The sequence below is a fragment of the Equus caballus genome, chromosome 9, assembly GCF_041296265.1.
Source record: "Equus caballus isolate H_3958 breed thoroughbred chromosome 9, TB-T2T, whole genome shotgun sequence".
In the NCBI taxonomy this organism is placed as follows: domain Eukaryota; kingdom Metazoa; phylum Chordata; class Mammalia; order Perissodactyla; family Equidae; genus Equus; species Equus caballus.
The window spans coordinates 24380455-24402924 of NC_091692.1; the positions used below are offsets into that span (position 1 = coordinate 24380455).

General features: G+C 36.5%; 2 long non-coding RNA genes across 2 annotated transcripts in view; one reads left to right on the forward strand and one right to left on the reverse strand.

Annotated features, from left to right (window-relative positions):
* The window catches only part of LOC138915388 (uncharacterized), a 70174-nt gene that overhangs the window by 38315 nt on the left and 9389 nt on the right, over positions 1–22470 (reverse strand). The window contains exon 2 of the long non-coding RNA XR_011421275.1: positions 5585–5640. This is a non-coding gene — a long non-coding RNA (uncharacterized lncRNA). The remainder of the gene's footprint in view (positions 1–5584; positions 5641–22470) is intronic.
* LOC111775081 (uncharacterized) overlaps positions 1–22470 on the forward strand; it is a 198561-nt gene that overhangs the window by 7520 nt on the left and 168571 nt on the right. The window contains exons 2-7 of the long non-coding RNA XR_002810579.2: positions 6313–6536; positions 7683–7810; positions 9274–9446; positions 11148–11222; positions 12993–13087; positions 14849–15028. This is a non-coding gene — a long non-coding RNA (uncharacterized lncRNA). The remainder of the gene's footprint in view (positions 1–6312; positions 6537–7682; positions 7811–9273; positions 9447–11147; positions 11223–12992; positions 13088–14848; positions 15029–22470) is intronic.

Genomic DNA, 22470 nt, shown 5'->3' on the forward strand with positions numbered 1-22470 from the left:
CAAGTGCTGTAAAAGCGTCAGAGTGAGGTCATCACTCAAGGTCTCAACCCCTTGAAGATTACTGGCTGTGTTCCTTTGTGGCTTCCAAATTGTATTGCATGAGAAAAGAAGCCTCAAGAACATACAGGCTTCATTGTTTATTGGGAAAAAAAGGAAAAGACAATTGATTTCTTCAACCTGTCTGAGCTTTATCCAAGACAATGGAAAATTCCTCAGTTCCATCTCTCATCATTAGTTCTTCAAGAACTGAATAAAATTTTCAGTGACAATTTCTATTTGTAATGGAATAGTAGATGGAATTCAAAGAGGGGTTGATGAGCATCTAGTCAAATGTCCTCACTTTACAGAGGATAAAGCTGAGACAAGGTGGAGTTGACAAGACCTGCTTAAGGTGGTCCGGCTACTGAGAGGAGGGCCTTACACAGATTCACGACCTGATGCCATCTAATTTCATGCGTTTCCCACTCTGCCATCTACATTACTATAACATGGCATAAAAACGTTTATGTCTTTATCCTCTTAAAGCAATTGGAGACCTTGATTCCTTCCACTGTTTCCGCAAAGATTTTTTTCAATACAGATTTTCCTGGCCAGAAAGCAGACCCCGAAATCCCCAACAGTTCAGTCTGAGATCCTTTCAGACAAATTACTTTCATTTTTTGTTCTTCAAAACACTAACTTCTTAATTTGTTCCCATGTAAATGATTAACGTTTATTTCTCTTGCCGTTGGAAACACTAGAGAGAATGATTCGTCTAATGCTACCGAATACGGACTGTTTTTTAAGCTTTGCCACATTGTACCCTGGAGGTCCCTGAGTTGTAGTTTCTATACATCAAATACTTCAGGTAGAGAATGCATCTACTAATCTATTTGATCAAGTTTGTGTTGCTTGATTTTATTCCCTGAAGTAGATTAAAGCAGCTGGGGATTGGGTAGAGAGTAAACTCACTGTGCAAAGAGACTTGTATTACTCTAAAGGAAACTCATGTTCAAGCCATAGATGTAAGAAAATGAAATATGGGGTATATCTTGGCAATACCTTTTTTTTTTTTTGAAGAATTGGAGTACTTTCTGGGACTTCAATAATCGTCGCTCATTTTATTGACTATAAGTTGGAGGGAAATTTTATTCATTTTAATTGATTATTATAATGGTCAATGAAAACCTGTAATCACACAGCTATGGGATTCTAAGCATTTTTCCAATAAGCATTGCCTTTTATTTCTTAGTGAGTTTGTTTTACTAAGCAAGCATAACTCATAGTTGTTTTTGATTAAATCTTATTTTCACTTAGGTCACTTCTTAACTGATAATTCAACCATTCCCATGATATCGACCGCACACTCTCTTCAACATTAAAAAAATTACAGGTGGAGAAGGATGCACAGTTCTAGGTGATGTCAATGATTCGCTGTCTCTTAGGAAATCTTTTCCCTGGGTTTGGTCCTCCCTGGAAGGTTTTTTCTCCAGCTCCACTTTCTTTATTCTTTAGTCCTACAAATGCCTACAATACATGTCGAACTTGTTACCTGGCCAATACTTCAGAATAAGTACTGCATATTCAAAACCCATTTTTTAAACTTTCTAAATTACTTTTTTCCTCCTGAGTTCCTTATTCTCTTAATGACACCATAATTCTCCCAGACACAGAATCGAAATGAAGTCATTACTACCCCCAGTCTAGTAAAGTGTCTAAGCCTGCCAACTCTAGGCAGATTCTTTGCTTTCAATCTTAACTCTGCCCGTTACTAAGATGAAGAATGTTACCAATGCAGCAACACTTGATGAGTACATATTGTAAATAGGTATTTGTGGGTATCTACTTCCCATTCTTAATTGAATTGAATGCCATAAGGATGATGAATATATCTTGCTTATTAATATTTGTGTATCTTACAATATACACATGACACAATCTTGTGACATGATAAAAGCTTAGTGATATATGCATGAATGAGCAACTAAATAAAAATGTAGATGAATAGCAGAATCTAAAATTTGAAATCAAAACCAAATTTTCCATTTACTCCTCTGGCAATTGGACCGTCTCTCTAAGTCACCAGGAATGCTATATTCAATGAAATCTCAGCCTGAGAAGTCCTTCTGCAACTGTGCTTATATTTAGGCAAGATATTTTTAAAAGATCTCATTGGCAAGCTTAACTTTGGAAACTGGCAGACATGATAGCCAAAGGTAATAAAATTATAACAGGAATTTGATTGCATGAAGGAAATAGTTACTTTCGTTGACAAAAATTATTAGCAGTGAAAGCAGAATTCAGTAGCATCAAGAATATAGTTTTATACAAATGTTTTATCAATGCTGAAATTTGTTTGCTTTGAATCTAGTAAAACACCTTAGAGTATGAAGTGTTTGGAATGAAAAAGAAGTGAATCACAGCTTATTATTCATATATATCAGAATTTTTAACATCATCACCTGAATGTAATAATATTGTGAAAAGTAGGAGAAATAGAAGTTAATCACATACAGGACATGCCACTTCTTTTCTTACTTTTTGGAAAACATGTAAAAATTCAAACCTGATTGAGTTCTGAGAGAGTAAAAACTTTCATCTTCCTTTTGATTCTTGTTATTGTCATTTAAATTAACCATTTAATGAAAAAGTATTTATTGATTGCCTCCTGTGTGCAAGGGAATGTACTAGAAGCTGGTCATAAAAGAATGCATATGTAATAGTAGAGATTGTATATTATGTATACAAATATATATTATATAAATGTAGACATAAATAAAAATATATGTACATATATATAATAGGAGAGTTTGAAAGGCTGAAGCAGTCACCAAAAATACTTCAGAAAAATAAGATTATACTACACATTAGTATTAGTGACAGTGATAGTTCTGATATTGCTACCAGAATTGGTAGTGCTAGAGTCCAGTAATAAGCAGAGATACATTCACCTAATCAACATTAATTCATCTGCCACTTCCTGGGCATTGGGAGGCAGGATAGGATGAAAGATTTTCCCTCAGGGACCTTGTGGTATAGCAGGAATGATCATACGTGTGTAGGAAACTACATACAGCACTTAACATCACATGAAGGAGTGCCAGGAGGGGTGGATCTCTGGTGAGAGATGATGACTTATGGAAAAGCACAGGCTTTGAGAGGTCAGTCACACTTTGTCAGGGGTGCAGAGACTGCCCACAACCTGCATCTCATACCCCTGGAAGCTCTGGACCTGAACATATGTCACTGAAAGAAGCATCCAAATTCTTAACACAAATGAAAACAACAATTTCTATTCAAAAGTGCACCTGACAGGATTTTAGGGCTGTTCTGGGGCTTCTGGCCTTTTTGCATGTGCTGTGGCTCCTGTCCCTTGCGTAGCAGCTGCGCAGCTGGTCCCGGGGGCAGGCAGGACGGCAGCCCTCTTGCTGAGACTACTGCTTTCGGCAGCAGCGGTGGTCTCAGGGAATTCTCTCTCTCACTCAACGAACTGAACAGCAGTTTGAAACAATAGGCCATAGAATTTTAAAATGCTAACTTAGACTAGATTGTGCTTGACATACCCCACTGCAGACTGATGGGTCTTTGTGGTTGTATTTTGTTTTTTCAGATCACCACCTAATAACCTGTATATCCAAAATGCTCTGTACTTTGTGAAAAGAATTTGCAATTGAAAATAACTTAGACTTTAAAAAAAATGAGATGGGCCAGTCCCATGGCCAAGTGGTTAAGTTTGCGTGCTCCACTTTGGCGACCCAGGGTTTCAACGGTTTGGATCCTGGGCGCAGACATGGCACTGTTCATTAGGCTAAGTTGAGGTGGCATCCACATAGCACAACTAGAAGGACCCACAACTAAAACATACAACTATGTACTTGGGGGATTTGGGGAGAAAAAGCAGAAAAAAATCCCACCAAGATTGGCAACAGTTGTTAGCTCAGGTGCCAATCTTTAGAAAAAACAAAAATGAGAGAGCCAGCCTGATGGTCTAGTGGTTAAAGGTCAGTGCTCTTACTGCTTTGGCGGCTCAGGTTTGCTTCCCGGTTGCCTAACCACATCACCCATCTGTCAGTTGCCATGCTGTGGCAGTGGCTCACATAGAAGAACTAGAATAAACAATCATGCACGGTGGCTTTGGGGAGGAACAAAAAATAAAAATAAAAGAGAAAGATTAGTAACAGATGTTAGCTCAGGGCGAATCTTTCCCTGCAAAAAAAAAAAAAAGTTAGATTTGGGATGAAGAAACAATATGACAGGAGTAGATAACCACCCATAGAAACTCCATTTTTTAAAACCTTTCTATTAATTTTGTTCTGGGCTGTTCTCACGGATTTGTGTTTACCCTAGATAGACCTTAGTTTATGATTTATGATAAAAACTGTCACCATTATCTCATTGTCTTATTACCTAATTTAAAAATGTGCCTAGAAAGTATCAAGCATTAGTATTAGCTTCCTATTATATCTCTGTACTATAATAAATTGTGTGGGGTTCATTATGATGTTTTAATTGTCCTATTTGGATTCTGAACAAATGTTCTTTTATCTCAAAGTATTCTGATGGTGAAGACAGACACACTGTTTGTGTGGTTTTCATGTAAATTATTTTGTTTGAAAAGATACTGTGTTGGTTTTCACCTCCCTTGAGTCAGATTACAGCATATTTCCCCAACATTTTCTCCACATATCCATCAAGACATGTGGTGCATCTGAAGTCTACCCTAGTTATAGAGTCAAAATCTTGGGTGCAAATCCTTTGTAGCTGTAAGTTCTAAAATTTCAGGCAGAATTTCAAACAAAGTTTTCATATTGTAAAATTGGGGAAACTTACTTTAAAAGATCCTCATAAGAGATAAAGGAGAGCAGATATACTCTGGGGAGAGAAACCAAGATTGATGCACTATGAGAATCGCTGGAGTTCTTGTTCACACACACACACACACACACACACACACACACACAGACACACTTCCTGTATTTACTCTCCATTTGCTGAATCATAATCTCTTTCTGAGGGCCTGGGAATTTGTACATTAGTTTCGTGTACTCTACATCTGGCTTCCCCCAAGAGTGACATCTAGCATAGCTGTGAAACAACACTAAAACCAGGAATTGACATTGGTACATTACTGTTAACTAGGCCACAGACCCTCTTCAGTTTTCACCATTTTTAAACCTGCATTCATTTGTGTGTGTTTATATGTGCACATATGTGGTTCTATGAACTTTTGGAGTTTTGTATGTTTGATAAACCCTCCAGGTGAGTTATAATCAGACACAATGTATACACACTGATCTGATGCAATTATTCACAAACAGAATGCAAAAAAATCACCTAGTGGCTTTTTAACCCTACACTCCCCCCCCCAGGTTCTCATTCAGGAGGTCTGGAATTGGGCCCACGGGTTTGCATTTGAACAAACCCAGTTGATTCTGATGCTAGTCTACAAACCAAACTTTGAGAAACCCTGATTGTCATGTTCAGCTGGTGGAACTAGTCTTCTGTGGAGAGACACTCACAGAGAGGAAGCGAGCGGTAGCAGTCGTGGACCATGATTAGTTATTGCAAGGAACGTGTGTACTAGGACCAGCTTTGGTGTAATTACCTGTATCAAGTGGGGCAATTTGGTTCATTCACCACTCCGTTACTCAGGTTTTTCATCTGTAAAAGAAAGTGAATGGATTACGTCACCTTTTATGTCTCTTCGAGCTCTCAAATCTTCTGACTTTATCTTTGCAATTCTCTGATTCTCTAGATTTGACAACATTCTCATCTATTTTTTTCCCAGGTTGTGATGTAAGACATGGACATTTAATGAAAGTCAGATTGATGTGAAGGGATCAAGTTGATTTCATAAATCTAAGACATTATTGATTATATGAATGTTGTTGATATATTTCAGTCCCTATGAGTGGAGGTTATTCTGTAAATAGAAAAAATAGTAAATGAATTAACCATTTCATAATACATAATTCACAAATATTTAATAAAAATAAGTTGCTCTGAATCAAATTTTGTGCCTATGAATTTCCAGTTTTAGTTATTAAATTTTGATAAATACCCTTTCCCCTTCAATTCAATGTAAATTCTTTAAAGAAGTTATCTATCTTCCCATTTACTTTGTCACACTTCTGACCTAATTGTTACGAACCACGTTTTGTAAGCTCTCAAACGAAACCTCAATCATCCAAGCTAGTCACGCAATTTAGAATGAGTTTGCTGAAAGCAGTTTTCTACGTAGACAGAATTAGACCAACAGCTGGAACCACTTCTGCCACCCAGAACTATAATAGTTTATTTATTATTGCTTGTCTTTATTGTATCCATTCACAGCTGAAGTCATTTGGCACAATTTAAGATTCTGAAATGAAGACCAGTCTCTGTCTCTATATCTTTTGACAAAAACAATGAGAAAAACACAGTATGCACCCGAAGGCACAAAGTACACAGCTCCCTGGAATTGTTCTCAATCCTAGCGAAAGTAGAGGTGGCAGCTGCCCATGGAAACCTCAGAGTTGAGTTTCGTATTCTCCCCAGATTTGATGACTTTGGCCCTTGTAAGTATTCCTTAACTTTGAGCTCTTAAAAAATATTTTGTCTAGATTTCTGGCTTGTCGATGGAGAAAAACTACTGTAGGCATGCATGACTAAAAAGATAGCTGTGTCAGTTTCCAGTGGCTGGATTTAGTCATACATTCTTACCCTTGAATACTGGATAGTTATTTTTCTATTGATGAAATTCCTTCAATAAGATACTGCATCTTCGGCTGTCATGTAGGTGAATATTTTATTTGCTTATTATAGTCTGGCTGTTTTAAATACTCCAAATGGAGGGTAGGAGGCAAACTAAGTGGGATAGAGATTAAGGTGTCAGATTAGGAGCCAGTCCACGTCGTTCCCAGTCCCAGCACTGTTGTGAGTTCATCACCTGGAGCGAGTTGCTGGATCTGTTTCTCAGCCTCAGTTTTCTTATTTGCAGCTTCAAGAATGATATGAATATCTGTTGTGCCCATTTCACTGGGTTATATAATAAGATTGTATATGTTAAGGTAATTTGCAAATGCAGATTTTAGATCTTAGTTTTATCATCTCTGTAATGAGAAACAGGATTAAGAATACAAGTGAAGATAATTAAATAGTTCATATAATTTCTGTCACCAGTATATATTTTTAAAGGCATAACTCTGTTTCAAAGATAATGTTTTATTGTGTATATACTAAATATGTTTGATATGTTGCGTGACAACATGTGTGGAAGGAAAGGTACCAGTAGCTACCTGGAATATGTGGGAACTTTTTTTTTAATTTAACTTTTTATTTTAGAATACTTTTATATTTACAGAAAAATTGTGAAGACACAAAGTACTCAGATATTCCACTGTCTGTTTTCACTATTATTAACATCTTACCTTGTACGCTACATTTGTCTCAATTAATGAACCAACCTTGATACATTTTTATTAACAGAAGTCCATAGTTTATTCAGATTTTCTTAATTTTTACCCAATGTCCTTTTCTATTCCAAGACCCCATCCAGGACACCATATCACATTTAGTTGTTATGTCTCCTTGGCTCCTTATGACTGTGACGATTACTTAGGAATTTTTCCTTTTTGATGACCTTGACAATTTTGTAGAGTCCTCGTGGTATTTTATAGAATGTCCAGCAATTGGGATTTATCTGATGTTTTTCTCATTTTCAGATTGGGGTTATCAGTTTTGGGGAGGAAGATCACAGAGGTGAAGTGTCATTCTTATCACACCATATCCAGGGTACATACTATCAACATGACTGATCAGTGCTGACGTTGACCTTGATCATCTGGCTGAGGTAGGGTTTGTTAGGTTTTTCAACTGTATAGTAATTATCCACCCCCCCACTTTTGATACTGTACTTTTTGGAAGGAAGTCTCTATTAACAGCCCATACTTAAGAAATGGGAAGTTTTTTTCCCCCTCCTTGCAGAGGGAGTATCTACATAAATTATTAGGAATTCTTCTGCACGGGAGATTTGTCCATTCTCCCCATTTACTTACTCTGTTGTTTATTTATATCAGTATGGACTCATGGATATTTGTTTTATACTTTAGTTATAATCCAATACTACTTTATTTAGTTGCACAAATCTTTCCAACTTTGGCCATTGGGAACTCTTTTAGTTGAATCGTGTGTCCTTTTGACATCAGGATGTGTGTACCTGCACACATGTGTGTATGTGTGTGCACGCGTGCACATTTTGAAGACTTTCTGACACTATAAGATGCTCCTGGATCATCTTGTATATTTTCTCCTTTAGTTCTAGAACCAGCCATTTCTCCAAAGAGCCCTGGTTTCTTTTATTGGAGAATGGTATTAGAAATCAAGAACTGGGTGCAAAGTGTGCTCGTTGTTACTGGGAAGTTGTTTCCAGGTCTTCTCAGATAAGAGAGCAAGGAAATATATGTGTATACTAACCCACGTATATACTCATATCTGTAAACAAGTAACCATTTCTCTGTATTATGCTAAACATGAGTTTGTACTGATGTCTCCTACTCTACTCCATTACCACATTCTGGTCTCTCTGTGCCATCTGTAAACTCCCACTGCAACAGTGAGGTCTTGGGCTCCCACTATCCCTCATCCATTCTCTTAATTGTTCACTTTAGTATACATGTATAGCTGTTTCAGAATCAATAAACTGTACCCCCATGGAGAAAAAAAAAAACCCCTATCAATTAGAGTATGAGTCTTACATAGAGTTTCTTTTGCTTTTAGTCTTACAGACTCGACTCATTTGGAAAGTTGCTTAGGTCAGTATTTTCTTCCACACCACCTTTAGGGAGACTTTTCATATTTTAGTAATACAATTAGATTATTTTGTCATATTCTGCATTCCTTCATGGGGTCCCCAAACTCCTACTAAATGATTTTTTAAAAACTTGTGTACGCTGAGGTTTACTATTTGTGCTGTAAAGTTCTATGAGTTTTGAAAAATTCAAAGTATCCTGTATCCACTATTACTGCATTGTACGAATAGTTTCCACCTTAAAAAAAAATTCCCCTGTGCTTGACTTAATAACCACCACACTGAACTTTCGGCATCTATTGATCTACTTGCCATTTCTATAGCTTTGCCTTTCCCAGAATGTCATACGGTGTGTGGCCTTTTCTTAGTGGCTTCTTTCACTTAGCAATTTGTATTTAAGATTTACCCATGTTTTTTCCTTGCTTGATAGTTCATGCTCTTTTTTATTGTTGAATAATATTCCATGGTATGGAAGGCCCACAGCTTGTTTGTCTATTTCCCCACAGAAAAACATCTTGGTGGTTTACAGTTTTTGGGCAATTATGGAAGTGACTGATTTTCAGTTTGTCCAGCTTTTTCTTCTAAGAATGAGAGTGATGACTTCCCAGCTATTTCCAGAAACCGGAAGTGAGAACTTTTACTTTTTACTCTTCACAATTCTGCATAATATTTTTCTACAGTAAGTATGAATTAATGTTACTACCAAAGAAGCTTTAAGTATATTGCTCATTTCTCTAGTTTATTGGGTAGAGAGCAGATTGAAATAAATCTGAATCGTAAAGCTTTTAAAGCCTTCGTGAAAGGGACAAGAACGAAGGGTGAATTTAAATCACCATTTTTTTGTAATTCTCTGATTCCCTCACAGATATTTAAATAAAAATAAAAATCCCATATGTGTTTATATGCACACATATACAAATACATATGCATATATGTATACATATGAATATATAGCTGAAGAGACAGGAGAGCATATGGCTGTAGCTTATGGACTCCGGAGGCAGAATGCCTGAGTTCAAATCCAGCTCTCTCACTTGCTATCTGAGATACAGTGTAAATTATAAACCAAATTTGTCAGCCTCAAGCACTAATTTTCCCAAAGAATGATAATATGATATGACACTACTGAATGTCTACCATATGCTAGAAATGATATTAGAGTCTGCACATAATTTAAACCACACTTCCGTCCTCTGAAATGTGTATTTTGAAAGCTCTTTTTTAGACCTGAAAATACCGAGGCTCAGAAAAGATATGAAACTTGCTTCAGGTTGCACAGCCAGGAAGTGAGAGAGCTGGGATGTGATTTCAAAGCTGCTGAGCCTCAAACCAATGCTTTTCCTGCTGTGCTCTCTGCTTCCCAGAAACGTCAGGGTGATTAGCAACAATTGCCATGTAGGATCCAGGACAATTTCTAGGATTCCAGTGGGTGAATTTAGCTGGTTTATTTTAAGTTGAACTGGCGGCGTTAGAACTGAACCCACTTCATCCCTTCTCCCTGAAGGAGTCTGCAATCTTTTACAAGGCTGAAGGCCTTCTCAAAGATCATAACCAGTTACACCTCTTTGAGCAATTCACGTAACTGGTTCCTGGATTTCTCTTGTCTCTGATTCTATATATTTACTCCTTTTCCTGACACACTAGCACCCACTCATGTACTTTGGTGATAAACTAGTGAAGATTTTGAGTCGAACCCTCTGGGGTCATATCGCGGTGCTGTGACTTATGAGCTGTGGGACCTTGAACAATTTGTCAGTCTCTATGTCCTAATTCAGGGTACTAGCGAGGCCCTACTCTTAGAGTGGTTGTAAAGGGCTTATTAGCCAAGTGTCTAGCACTAAGCTGTCCACTACAGTAGGCCCAGGAACTGAGCATCCGAGATGAGGCTAGTCCCAATAGAGATGAGCTGTAAACGTAAATGCACAAGGGATTTCAAAAGCTCAGCACAAAAAATAAAATATCTCATAATAGTTTTTAATGTTGATTACATATGGAAATAATAGTATTTTGGATATATTAGGTTTATTTAAAATTTTTTTTCTCTGTTTACTTTTTATTAAGGTGGGTACTAGAAAATTTAAAATTGTGTATGTGTCTTGCATATGTATTTCTATCTGATAGTTTTGCTCTACCATGTACTAGGCACTCACTAAACATTATTTACTATTATTGAGTTCTGCAACCAGGGAGCTACGATCATTTTGCCTCATTTGTGAGCTTGAACTGAATTATTTCAAGTGATATCTTAGTAGCCTGAAAACATTTATTTAACTCCCAGACTAGTAAGATATAATCCATCCCTGAGCACAAAGCTGTTGTCCTTATACAAGAAGAAAGTAAATGTGGCAAGCAAAAGTAAGTTTCTCTTCTTTGCTTTTAGTCTTCTCCTGAGGTCCATCAGACCGTGTTAATGATATTGTAAGACCCGGGATTCATGTTGATTGACATTATGGAGGTAAGTGTTAGACACCTAAAGTATGGCATCTGAATTCTATTCTAATTTCATTTGGATAGAAAAGAATGATTATTGGGCCCTGAACTCTTCTATTCTCTTCACTGTGGAGCTGAGTCAGCAATCTACGACTTCTCTACCCAAAGTCATAAAATAGACTAATGAAACACAATAGATATAATTGGTAAATTTGTAAATAATGAAGCAGTATATAATTTAGGTTTAAAATATTATTCTGGAAAGATTTCATCCACATCAATGTGCTAGGATAATAACAATTAGCTTTATAGTTTTAATGGGGAACTAATATTATTTATGAAACACCATAAGGAACGATTCATTATTCCTCATGGTGTTAATTTTGCAAATGCATGGAAAACCTCCTTAATTATCAAAATTTCACAAGCATTCTCCCTGGGCCATGACTAGATCCTTATTCTGCTTTTTTTGTCAACTCTATTCTAATCCCCTACATGCCCCATTTGAGGGCTCATTTCACTAGCGATCATCCGTACTTTTTAGACCTGAGTTGCTTTCTTATCCACTTTTTCTTACCGCTATCACCAAGCGATGTGCTATCAATTACTCTCAGAATAAGTGATTTCAACTTATTTGTGTATGAAGTACTAATTAAGTACGGTGTCAGTGAAAATGCAATCCATGTCTAAATCACAAGCCATATAGCAAAATTCACAGCAAATGTGTAAAGGATAAAAATTAAAAATCTTGGGGGCCAGCTTGGTGGCATAGTGGTCAAGTTTGTGTGCTCCACTTTGGTGGCCCAGGATTTGTGAGTTCAGATCCCAGGTGCAGACCTACACACTGCTCATCACGCCATGCTGTAGGGGCATCCCACATAAAATAGAGGAAGATTGGCACAGGTGTTAGCTCATCGACAATCTTCCTCAAGCAAAGAAAAGAAGATTGGCAACGGAAGTTAGCTCATGGCCACCCCTCCTCAGCAATTAAAAAAAAAAAACTTTAACATACTCACATGATAGATAGCTATATTCTTTAGATTACTGAAAAAATTCCTTAGTGATAGCTTGACATTTTAGGGAGAAGTGAAGAGACTTCAGCATATGTTTACCAAATTCTCTTATTCACTCAGTATAAATACACTGTTATATACCCAGTTTTAAATAATCAGTATATTTTCTTTTAATATTGAATAACCAGGCCTAAAACTGTCAACCAATTAAAAGATAATTATATCTATAAGATAATCCCAGGACTATGGGATTACTGAATTTCACTGATGTTACCAAGAGTTAGAAGTTCATCATAATATAAAGATTAAAAAACCACCTACTAACTTCAAACTACAGGGAATATCCAAAATTAATACATAGGTAATTCCTAATTGAGAATTCAAAATCCACAGATAGAAAATGTGTCATTATTTGACAGATAATATTATAGAGCAACATTACTATGAAACACAGCTAGGCAAGGAGTGGGGGAAGGCTAAAAACCAGTAAAATTAAAGTTACATGGTTAGGTGTTTTGTTTAGTAAGATTCTGATATTGAAAAATTTTTACATGCAATATTCATTCCATGGCTTGTATTCATCATTGGTCTTCAAGTGAGAATTTATTATCCTGTAAGTTTTACTGCTTAGACCAAATTCGATTTTTTAAAAAAATAATTAAATATGTTAGTGTCTTAGACTAGAAGGATTTTATCTATCACCTATTATGCGAAATAATTACTTACTGACAATTTTAAAAAACAACCTTATTTTTCATTATTGAATTATCTTCTCTTAAAAGACTCGTATTCATGTATTAGAGCTGGCTGCATTACATCAGACTGAAAATGGATCCTGTCATGTGATGGAGAAAGAATGCTGCCAGACAATTCAGTGGTATGGTTTCAGATTATTGAGTGTGATGATCTTTTCTTTAGATTGCTTGATATTGGTAATTTGTTTAGGGCTTTGCATTTATTAAATTCTTCCTCTGCCACTGAATCTTATGCCAACCATCAAACTAGAAGGAGGAATGCCCAGCCTTGTAGACTACCCTATACCCGGCATGTCATCTGGTCTTATCTTCTAAGCACTGGCTTTGTCTCCTTCCTGTTACTTGGACCTTCCCGCCCCTCCACTGAGGTACCTGTTGTTACCTTCTTGGTTATGACTTTAGTTGTCCCCGACTCTAGTCTCTTTAATCATAATACTTTATTAATCACTGCTAGCATTTCTAGAGCATCTACCACATGCTGGGCACCGTACTAAGTACTTTCTGTAGATGTTGTTTAACTTTCACATAAACTGTGATGAGTGCTTCAGGGAGCATCCTAACGGAACCAAATCCCCATTTTACAAACAAGAAACTTGAGGCTCCAAGAGATTAAGAAACTTGCCCAAAGTCCTAACCACCAAGGAGTAGAGCCTGCGTATAGTCTGACTCAAGACTCCATTCTCACCACCAAATCTGTGCCATCCAGACACTGATTCCTGTCACCTCTTTGGGTGATGTGCATTCTGTTTGAAGTCCAAGTGGCTCCCACTCAGGAAGTATCCAGCTTCTCTCCTCCCCACTACACAAGGCAGCGGTCTTACTCAGTTCTCCTCAGCCTGGGTGGGAGCCAGTGAGGGTAGGGAGAGCACTGGCCTCTCACTAAAGTACTACTTCCCTTCAATCTGACACATGCAGGAGAATTGCTAGGTTGTTAGGAGAGTGCAGGTTTATGTATGGAGATATTTTATGTCAGACAGTTCATGTCAGACAGTCTGTCTTATGATGTTGGCCTCCATGGAAACATTGAGTCACAACAAAGTACCAGTCTCATAGTAGGGCTACACCGGTGTACAAGGTGTTACCTCTGCTCTGAAGTGATTTAGCATCTACAGGCAGCCCAAGAGTTCACTCACTTCTTGAGGTCCCAAGCTTGATATCTGAGTGTTCTGGATCAATGTGACAAACTTTGGGTCTCATCCTGCACACTTTTTCTCTCTGCTGGTAAAGCGTCTTCAAACCCAACTTTGATCGGCCTAAGGCAAATGTCCTCTCTTCTTCCTGCTGTGAGGCCCTGGGACATCACTCTAAAGAAATCTTTACTGGGCACCAAATACCCCATGATCCTGGCTCAGAAGTGATGACTTAGTGTCAGGAAGAGCCTTTTATTGAGGCCTGTTGGGAATAAAGGGTGGTAAGTGATTAGCTTGATGCAGAGGGAGGCCTTGAAATCTCAGTGACGGGCATTAGGTCAGAAGTCAGTAGAGCATCGGTGACGGTCTAACCTAGAGGAAACAGGCAGCAATATGACTACACACTACCAGCTGGTTATTTCCCGGACTGTAAGTCCAAGCACATGTGTAGTCCTGGGGTTCTTTTTTAACTTGTGTTCTCCAAGACAGTATTGCTGAACACTCTATATTAAGAAGTTATGTACTACTGATGAAATATTTCAGCTGCATGTATAATTTCCAACATGGTATTTTAATATATTTTCAAACCTTAGTTTGATCGAATAATGTTGGGAAAAGAGAGGGAAATGGAGGATGATAGCTGAATTTTAAAAAAATTTGATAAATGAATGATTGTTTTCTTTAATTGGTGTAATGGATTCTGAGCTTTCTATTTTCAAGGCACTTTTCACCCATGATGGTTATGTCCCCTAGGCTAATGAATGTAATCATCCCCAGCTTGTCAAACCAGCCGCTGAGCTCTAGCCAATGGCACAGAACAGGCATTGGCATAAGGCTGAACATCTGACGATGGAATAAGAGTCTTCTCTAAAGGTCCGATCATTTTGGTGTGGCCTCACGAGGTGGTCTGCAAAGTGCTTCCTCCCTTGCAGGGTATGTTTCTCTAAGGTTGACATACTATTTTGTTCCCTACTCTAGCAATAATTTATTTTTAGTTGCTTTTATTTTTATCTCAAACAGAAAGAGTAGACTTTCATTATAATATATGGTAAAGTTTTACTGTAGGAATTTCTTTCATTAACTATTTTGTTTTGGTTTTAAAGAAAATATGATATATACAACCATGTGCCACACAGAAATGTTTCAGTAAACGATGGACTGCACATATAATGGTGGTCCCATAAGATTACTACCATATAGCCTAGGTATGTAGTAGGCTATACCACCTAGGTTCGTGTAAGTGCACTCTATGATGTTCACACAACGAAATTGCCTGAGGATGCATTTCTCAGAACGTATCCCCATAGTTAAGTGACACGTGACTGTATTATCCTATCTTGGGATCTCTTCTTTCCTAATTGGTATAATTCCTATATCTTCCTCTTCTGGAGTATGATTCTTTAAACAAAAATAAGTATAACATAAAAATTCTCAGGTTTCTCTTTTCAGCCTTATATCTGGACAATGAAATATTTTAACAACAATCAGTTATAGAATGTAGCGTGACAGCCCTATAAAAATGGAGAAGTTGTCTGACACTGCTCTGACAAATATTCCACAAAGTCATAAAGGTGCAGTTATAATTTTTGATCAATCGATAAGTATTTTTTTAAAGGCCTGCATATGGAAATCAGTAGGAGATACAAAAATACGTGAAGCCTGGTCCATAATCTTAAGGAGTATACTATAGATAGAGAGGAGCAGCACAAAATGAAAATGTTGTCATGGTCCAAGAGATAAATGACAGTTTAATGTAACAATAAAGAAGTATATTTACATGATTAATTACATAGTGAACTGTATAAATAAAGTGATCAATTCTTGGAAATTAAAACATGTGAGGTATATTTGCTTGTTGAGAATTTGATCTCCCCAAAGTTGCTACTAAAATTCAAAGTAAGAAAAAAATGCCATTATTGGATTGAGATGTGGCACAAATTGGGTTTCGGATGCTGTGGTATTTTTTTTTAAGATTTAGTTATAGGAATTCTTTAAGACTATCAAAGCTATACTTAATGAAAATAACACTTTGAAACATCTCTCTGTTGATTATAAAGCTCTAGTGTTTTAAAAATTTCAGTCCAAAGAAAGAACAATACATCCAGGTCACTACTGATATAGCCACTACATTTATAGGTGATCGTATTTTGGCCAGGGTTGGTGGTAAATTTCTTACTACCTTTAAGTTTCTTACTATGACAAAGCCATAGATAAGTTAATTCCATTCTCAAGAGTTTATTGCACATCGCTCACCAGGATCAGCAAATACTGGTTTTCAAGAGTTACCCAATTCATTATTGCCTTAAATATATATCCACCCAGGAATTTTTGTTTGGCATCTATTTTGCCAACATTTAATTTGAAAATTTTCCAACCTATTGAAAAGTTGCAAGAATAATAGAATAAACCCCCATTAACTTTGCCAAGATTCATCACTTACTAACTTTTTGAAAGATTGCTTTTTCTTTCTGTTTCTCATTCTGTCTCTATCTTTTCATATAGGTGTGTTCGCGCGCACACACACACACACGCACACACACAGTAGAATGTCTTTTTTTTGGCTGAACTATTTGAGAAGTAGTTGTTGGCATGACTACACAACACTCTGAAATTTTTCAGATGTATCATCTAAGAACAAGAATATCCTCCTGTATGACCACAATACAACTGTCAAACTCAAGAAATCTAACACTGATACAACACGTTATTTAATATACCGCCTTCTTATGTTGTCCCATTTGTGTTAATAATATGCTTTATCATTGTATTTTTAATGTTTTATTGAAGTGAAATTACATATAGTCAAATGCACAGATTTAAGTGTAGAGTTTAATGTTCTGATAAATGTATACGTCCATGTAACTAACATCCCAATCAAAATACTGAACATTTCTGTAACCCAAAAAAGTTCCTTCATGCCCCTTTCTAGCCAATCCTCTTTCCTCTACGTCCCCTAGAGGAAACCACTATTTTTATCCCTATAGATTACATTTGCCTGTTCATGAATTTCATATACATGGAACCATACAGCGTGTAGGCTGTTGTGTTAATTTCTTTCTCTCTGGTCCTGGATTTCAGCCTCTGTAAATAAAGTTTTATTGGAACACAGCCATGCTCTTTGCTTACACTATCTCTGGCTGCTTTCACACTGTAACAACAGCACTGAGTATTTGGACAAAGATTGTATGTCACACTGTCATTGCTTTCCATGCTGCTTGGTGTACTACAAATGACTGCAATACAGTTATGACTCAACAGCATTCGGAATGCCAGGCCTATTCCTATGCCATAACAGTTAATTATTTATTTATTTTTATTACCAGTGCCTACCTACCAAGAAAAGAAGAGAAAAGTCGGTTTTGAAAGTTGTACTTTTAGGACGAGTGAAGGGTGAATTATTTTGTTACCAAGTTAGATGGCAAAGCATTGTGTTTATTATACAGACACACTGTAGCCATGCTAAAATAATATTGTATACATCAACATTATTAGAGTAAACTCATTACAATAATCCCACTCACAGAAAAGCAAGGTTCAGAAAAATAAGAAATTTAAAAATGGAATATCTCATCAAAGCAAAATTTCTTCAATAAAAAAGTAAAAATATCGAAATAAGGCTGAAACCAAAGTAAATTTCTGAGCAGCTCATTTGTAAACCAAGCGAGGAAAACCATTTACCAATGTTGAGTTAATTTAATTGTGTTTGATTGCAGCAGATGAAGAAATGTGTCCAGAGAAAACAAACTTGATTAAGACTATTAGCCTTTTAGTTAGAACAGTTGCTTGAAGAGTTAAGGATGTTGAGAACAACAGATGGAGTAAACATACTTTCCGTATTCCTTGCACTAAGTACAGCTAAAACCCCTGGATATAATATATTAAAAAACATAAGACTCTCAAGATTGGAGAGAAGAACAGAGGCTGAGTAGGGAGCTTAGCAACTAGGGAATGACATAGTAGTGAGTTCCTTGACTTTTTTTTCTGGCTCATCTATTCCATACTGGGAACTGAAGAATCCTGCAACCCAATAGCACCGATGGGAACTGACAAAAATTCCCAAAGAAAAGCCCGCTCTCTCTACCCAAAGGATCTTGAAAGGGGCTACCTAGAAAGATAGAAAGCTTTTAGACAATAACTATTCTACTCCAGCCAAACACCACAAAAAAAGCTGTGGCCAGGCTTCACCCCACCGCCAAAGCTGGAGTGGAGAATCTGGATATGTAACAAGACACCCCAAACCCCCTGCCATGGTTGTGTCAGAGGCTGAGTGGAGAAACAGAATCTTCAGCCCTGCTGGATAGTGATGAGGAACCATGATGTTAGTGGAGATGACACGGAGCCTGGGATTCACTCACACCCGTAGAGTTGTATCACAGAAGGCCTAGTGGAGAGGCAGGTCTTTCACTACCACTCAGAGATAATGAGGCCAACCCTCCTCACAGTGTCAGTGGACATCATTTAGGGAGCTGAACTTCCGTTTCTATCTAGAAGCAACATGGAGCCCCACCCTTGCAATTGCCAACACAGGCCTAGTGGAGATTCTGGGCATCTATCTCTACCTGGCAATAACAAGATATTGTTATTCCCCTTCCCCCATTGCAGTTGTGTCAGAGGGAGCCTACTAAAAGACAAGATTTACGTAAGACCAAGAGTCAGCATAGCATATACTGATGCCAACACTAACATGACAAAGATGTTAGAATTATGTAACAAGGATTTTAAGGGAACTTTCATTAAAATGCTTCAACAAGCAATTATGAACACATTTAAAACAAATAAAAAAATAGATATTCTCAGCAAAGAAATAGAAGATATAAAGGAAAACCAATGGAAATTTTAGAACTGAAAAATACAGTAGCCAAAAAGTAAACTCAGTGGATAGTCTCAACAGAAGAATAAGTGTATTTGATGATAGAACAATAAACATGACCCAATCTGTACGAGAGAGAAAACAGACTGAAAATAAAAGGGAACAGAGCTGCAGAGACCTGTGGAACTATGACAAAAGATCTAACATTCATGTCATCAGTACCCCAGAAGGAGAGGAGAAAGAGTACAGAGTTAAAAAAGGATTCAAAGAAATAATGGATGAAATGTCTCCAAATTTGGCAGAAAACATAAATTTACAGATTCAAGAAGCTGAGTGAACCCCAAAGAGGAGAAACCATAGTTAAACTTCTTAAAATTAGAAGTAAACAAAAAATCTTAAAGGTAGCCAGAGAGAAACATAGCAAACAATTTGAATGATAGAAGATTTCTTATCGAAACCATGGATGCCAGAAAGAAGTAGCATGACATTTTTCCAGTGTTGAAAAACTGTCAACTCAGAATTCTATATCCAGAGAAAACAGGCTTTAGGAATGAAGAGGAAATGAAGACATTCTCAGACTGAAAGGAACACTAAGAGAATTTGTTGCCTGCAGACTTGCTATAAAAGAATGACTAAAAGAAGTCCTTTAAACAGAAAGGAAATGATAAAAGAAGGACTCTTGTAACACAAAGAGGGAATAAAAGAAGAGAATCAACAAAACATGTGTAAATATAACAGACTTTCCTTAAATTTTTATAATTGTATTTAGTGTTTGAAGCAAAAATTGTAACACTGTCTAATGTGTCCTCTGTTTATGGAAGAAAAATTAGAAACAGTTACATCATACATGTGGAAGGATAAATGGACATAAAGGGAGGTAAGTTTTCTATACTTTCCTCAAATTGATAAAATATCAACACTAGTAGATTGTGGTGTTATGCATATGCAATATAGTATCTTGAGTGATTACTATTAATAATTATGGAAATGGCTTCACTTAAAAACAGTATAGATAAAATGGAATTCTAAAAAAGTTCAGGTAACTGATGAGAAGTTAGAGAAAAGAAGAAAAAATGAATAACAGAGAGAAAAGACAACAAAAATAAAATGGAATAATTAAGTCCCAACATATCACCAATTACATAAAATGTAAATAATCTGAATACACCTGAATACATCTTAAAAGACTGAGATTTGCAGAGCAGATTTAAAATGCAAAAACACAAAGAAAACATGACCTAAATATACACTGTCTACTGGAAACCCTCTTCAAATATAAGGATATGGGTAGGTTGAAAGTGAAAGGATGAAATGAGAAATACCATGCAAACACTAATCAAAGGAAAGCAGGAGTGGCTATATTCATAGCAGAGTAAGTGGATTTTAGGGCAAAGAAAATTACCAGAGACAGCCAAGCCACCCAGAAGGCACAGGAATCCTTAATCTTCACACACCAAAAAGTCGAGCTACAAAACATGTGAAGCAAAAACTGATAGAACTGGAAGGAGAAAGACAAATCCACAATTATAGTTGGAGACTTCAGTACCCCATCTCAACAATTGATGAAAGAGCTAGAGAGAAAGTCATCAAGGATGGAAGAACTCAACAAGAATATCAACCAACAGGGTCTAATCAATATTTATAAAGCACTTTACTGAATAACAGCAGAATATATAACATTTTCATGTATCCAAGGAACATATACATTATTAACAAATATTAACCTGAGCCATAAAGCAAACCTCAAGAAATGTGAAAGAATTGAAATCACCGAGAACGTGTTCTCTAACCACAATAGAATATAACTAGAAATCAAGAACAGAAAGAAATCAGGAAAATCTCCAAACTCTTGAAAACTAGAACAGCACACTTCCAAATAATCTATTGGTCAAGGGAGAAGTCTTGAGAGAAATAACAAACACATTGAACTTAGTGAAAATGAAAGCAGACTAATCCAAAATTGTGGGACACTGCTAAAGCAGTGCTGAGATGGAAATTTATAGCACTAAATGCTTACATAGAAAAGAGGAAAAGTCTCAAATCGCTAATCTGAGCTCCCACTTCAAAATGAAAATCAAAATAAACCCATAGTCAAGGGGGTAAAAAAAGAGTAGAAATCAATGAAATTGAAAACAGGCGCATGATAGAAAAAGTCAATGAAACAACAGCTTTTATTTGAAAGATCAATAAAATTGACAAAACTCCAGAAAGATTGACAAAAAAAGAGACAAGATAGAATACTGTTATCAAGTTGAAACAGAGGATCACACTACACTTTGCATACATCAAAAGAATAGTAAGAAAATACTCTGAGCAACTCCTCACACATAAATTTGACAAGTTAGATGAAATGGACTAATTCCTTGAAAAGTATAAAGTAGTACAACTCATCCAATAAGAAATAAAAAATTTTAGCAGCCTAATAAGTACTCGTGAAGTTGAATTCATATTCACACATATTAATCGAACAGAGTAAAAACCCAGAAATAGTTCCACAAGTGTGGCCAATGGTTTTTCGACAAAGATGTAAAACCAATTCAATGGAGAATGAACAGTCTTCAAAAAATGGTGTTAAGCAATTAGATATTCATCACAAAAAAATTGAATCTTGACATAAAACTCACGTTACATAAAAATTAAGTCAAAAAGAACATAGATTTAAATGTAAAACACAACGTTATAAAACTTTTAGTTGCTAACAGAAGAGAAAATCTTTGGGACTTAGGGCTCGGTGAAGACTCTTTACACATGACACTGAAAGCATAATCTATAAAAGAATAAAATTGATAAATGTCATCAAAATTAAAACCTTTTGCTCTATGAAAGAGTCTATAAAGATGATGAAAAAACAAGTTACAGACTAGAAGAAAATATTTGAACACAACGTCTCCAAAAAAGGGTTCAAAACTCAACAGTACAAGGCAAATGATCCAATTGGAACATGGGAAAAGAATATGAAGAGACATTTCACCAAAGAGGATACACAGATGGCAAATGAGCACATGAAAAGGTGTTCATCCCTAGTCATCAGGGAAATGCAGATGAAGACCACAATGAGAAATCATTGCACACCTTTTGAACAGCTACTATTAAAGTAGTGACAATACCAAATGCTAGTAAGGATGGAGAGGAACTCAATCTCTCAAACATTGCTGGTGGAATATGCAAAATTGTATGCACCCACTCTCAAAATATTTTGGCAGTTTCTTAAAAAACTAAACATACACTTACTGTATGAGTCAGCAAATGAATTCCTGAGCCTTTAGCACAGAGAAATGAAAATTTAAATTCACACAAAAATCTAGACACAATTTTTCACTGTACCTTTACTTGTAATAGCCAAAACCCAGAAACAGCCAAAATACCTCTCAATAGTTGTACAACCAAAGTGTGATATGGCCATATGAATCTTCAACAATAAACACGAACAAACTATTGATATACTGACCAGCGTGGATATATCTCAGGGGCATTATGCAGTTTGAAAAAGGAAACAATCTCAACAGGTCACATGCTATATTTACATAGCAATTTTAAATTAGAAAAGGAGATTAATGGAAAAGAC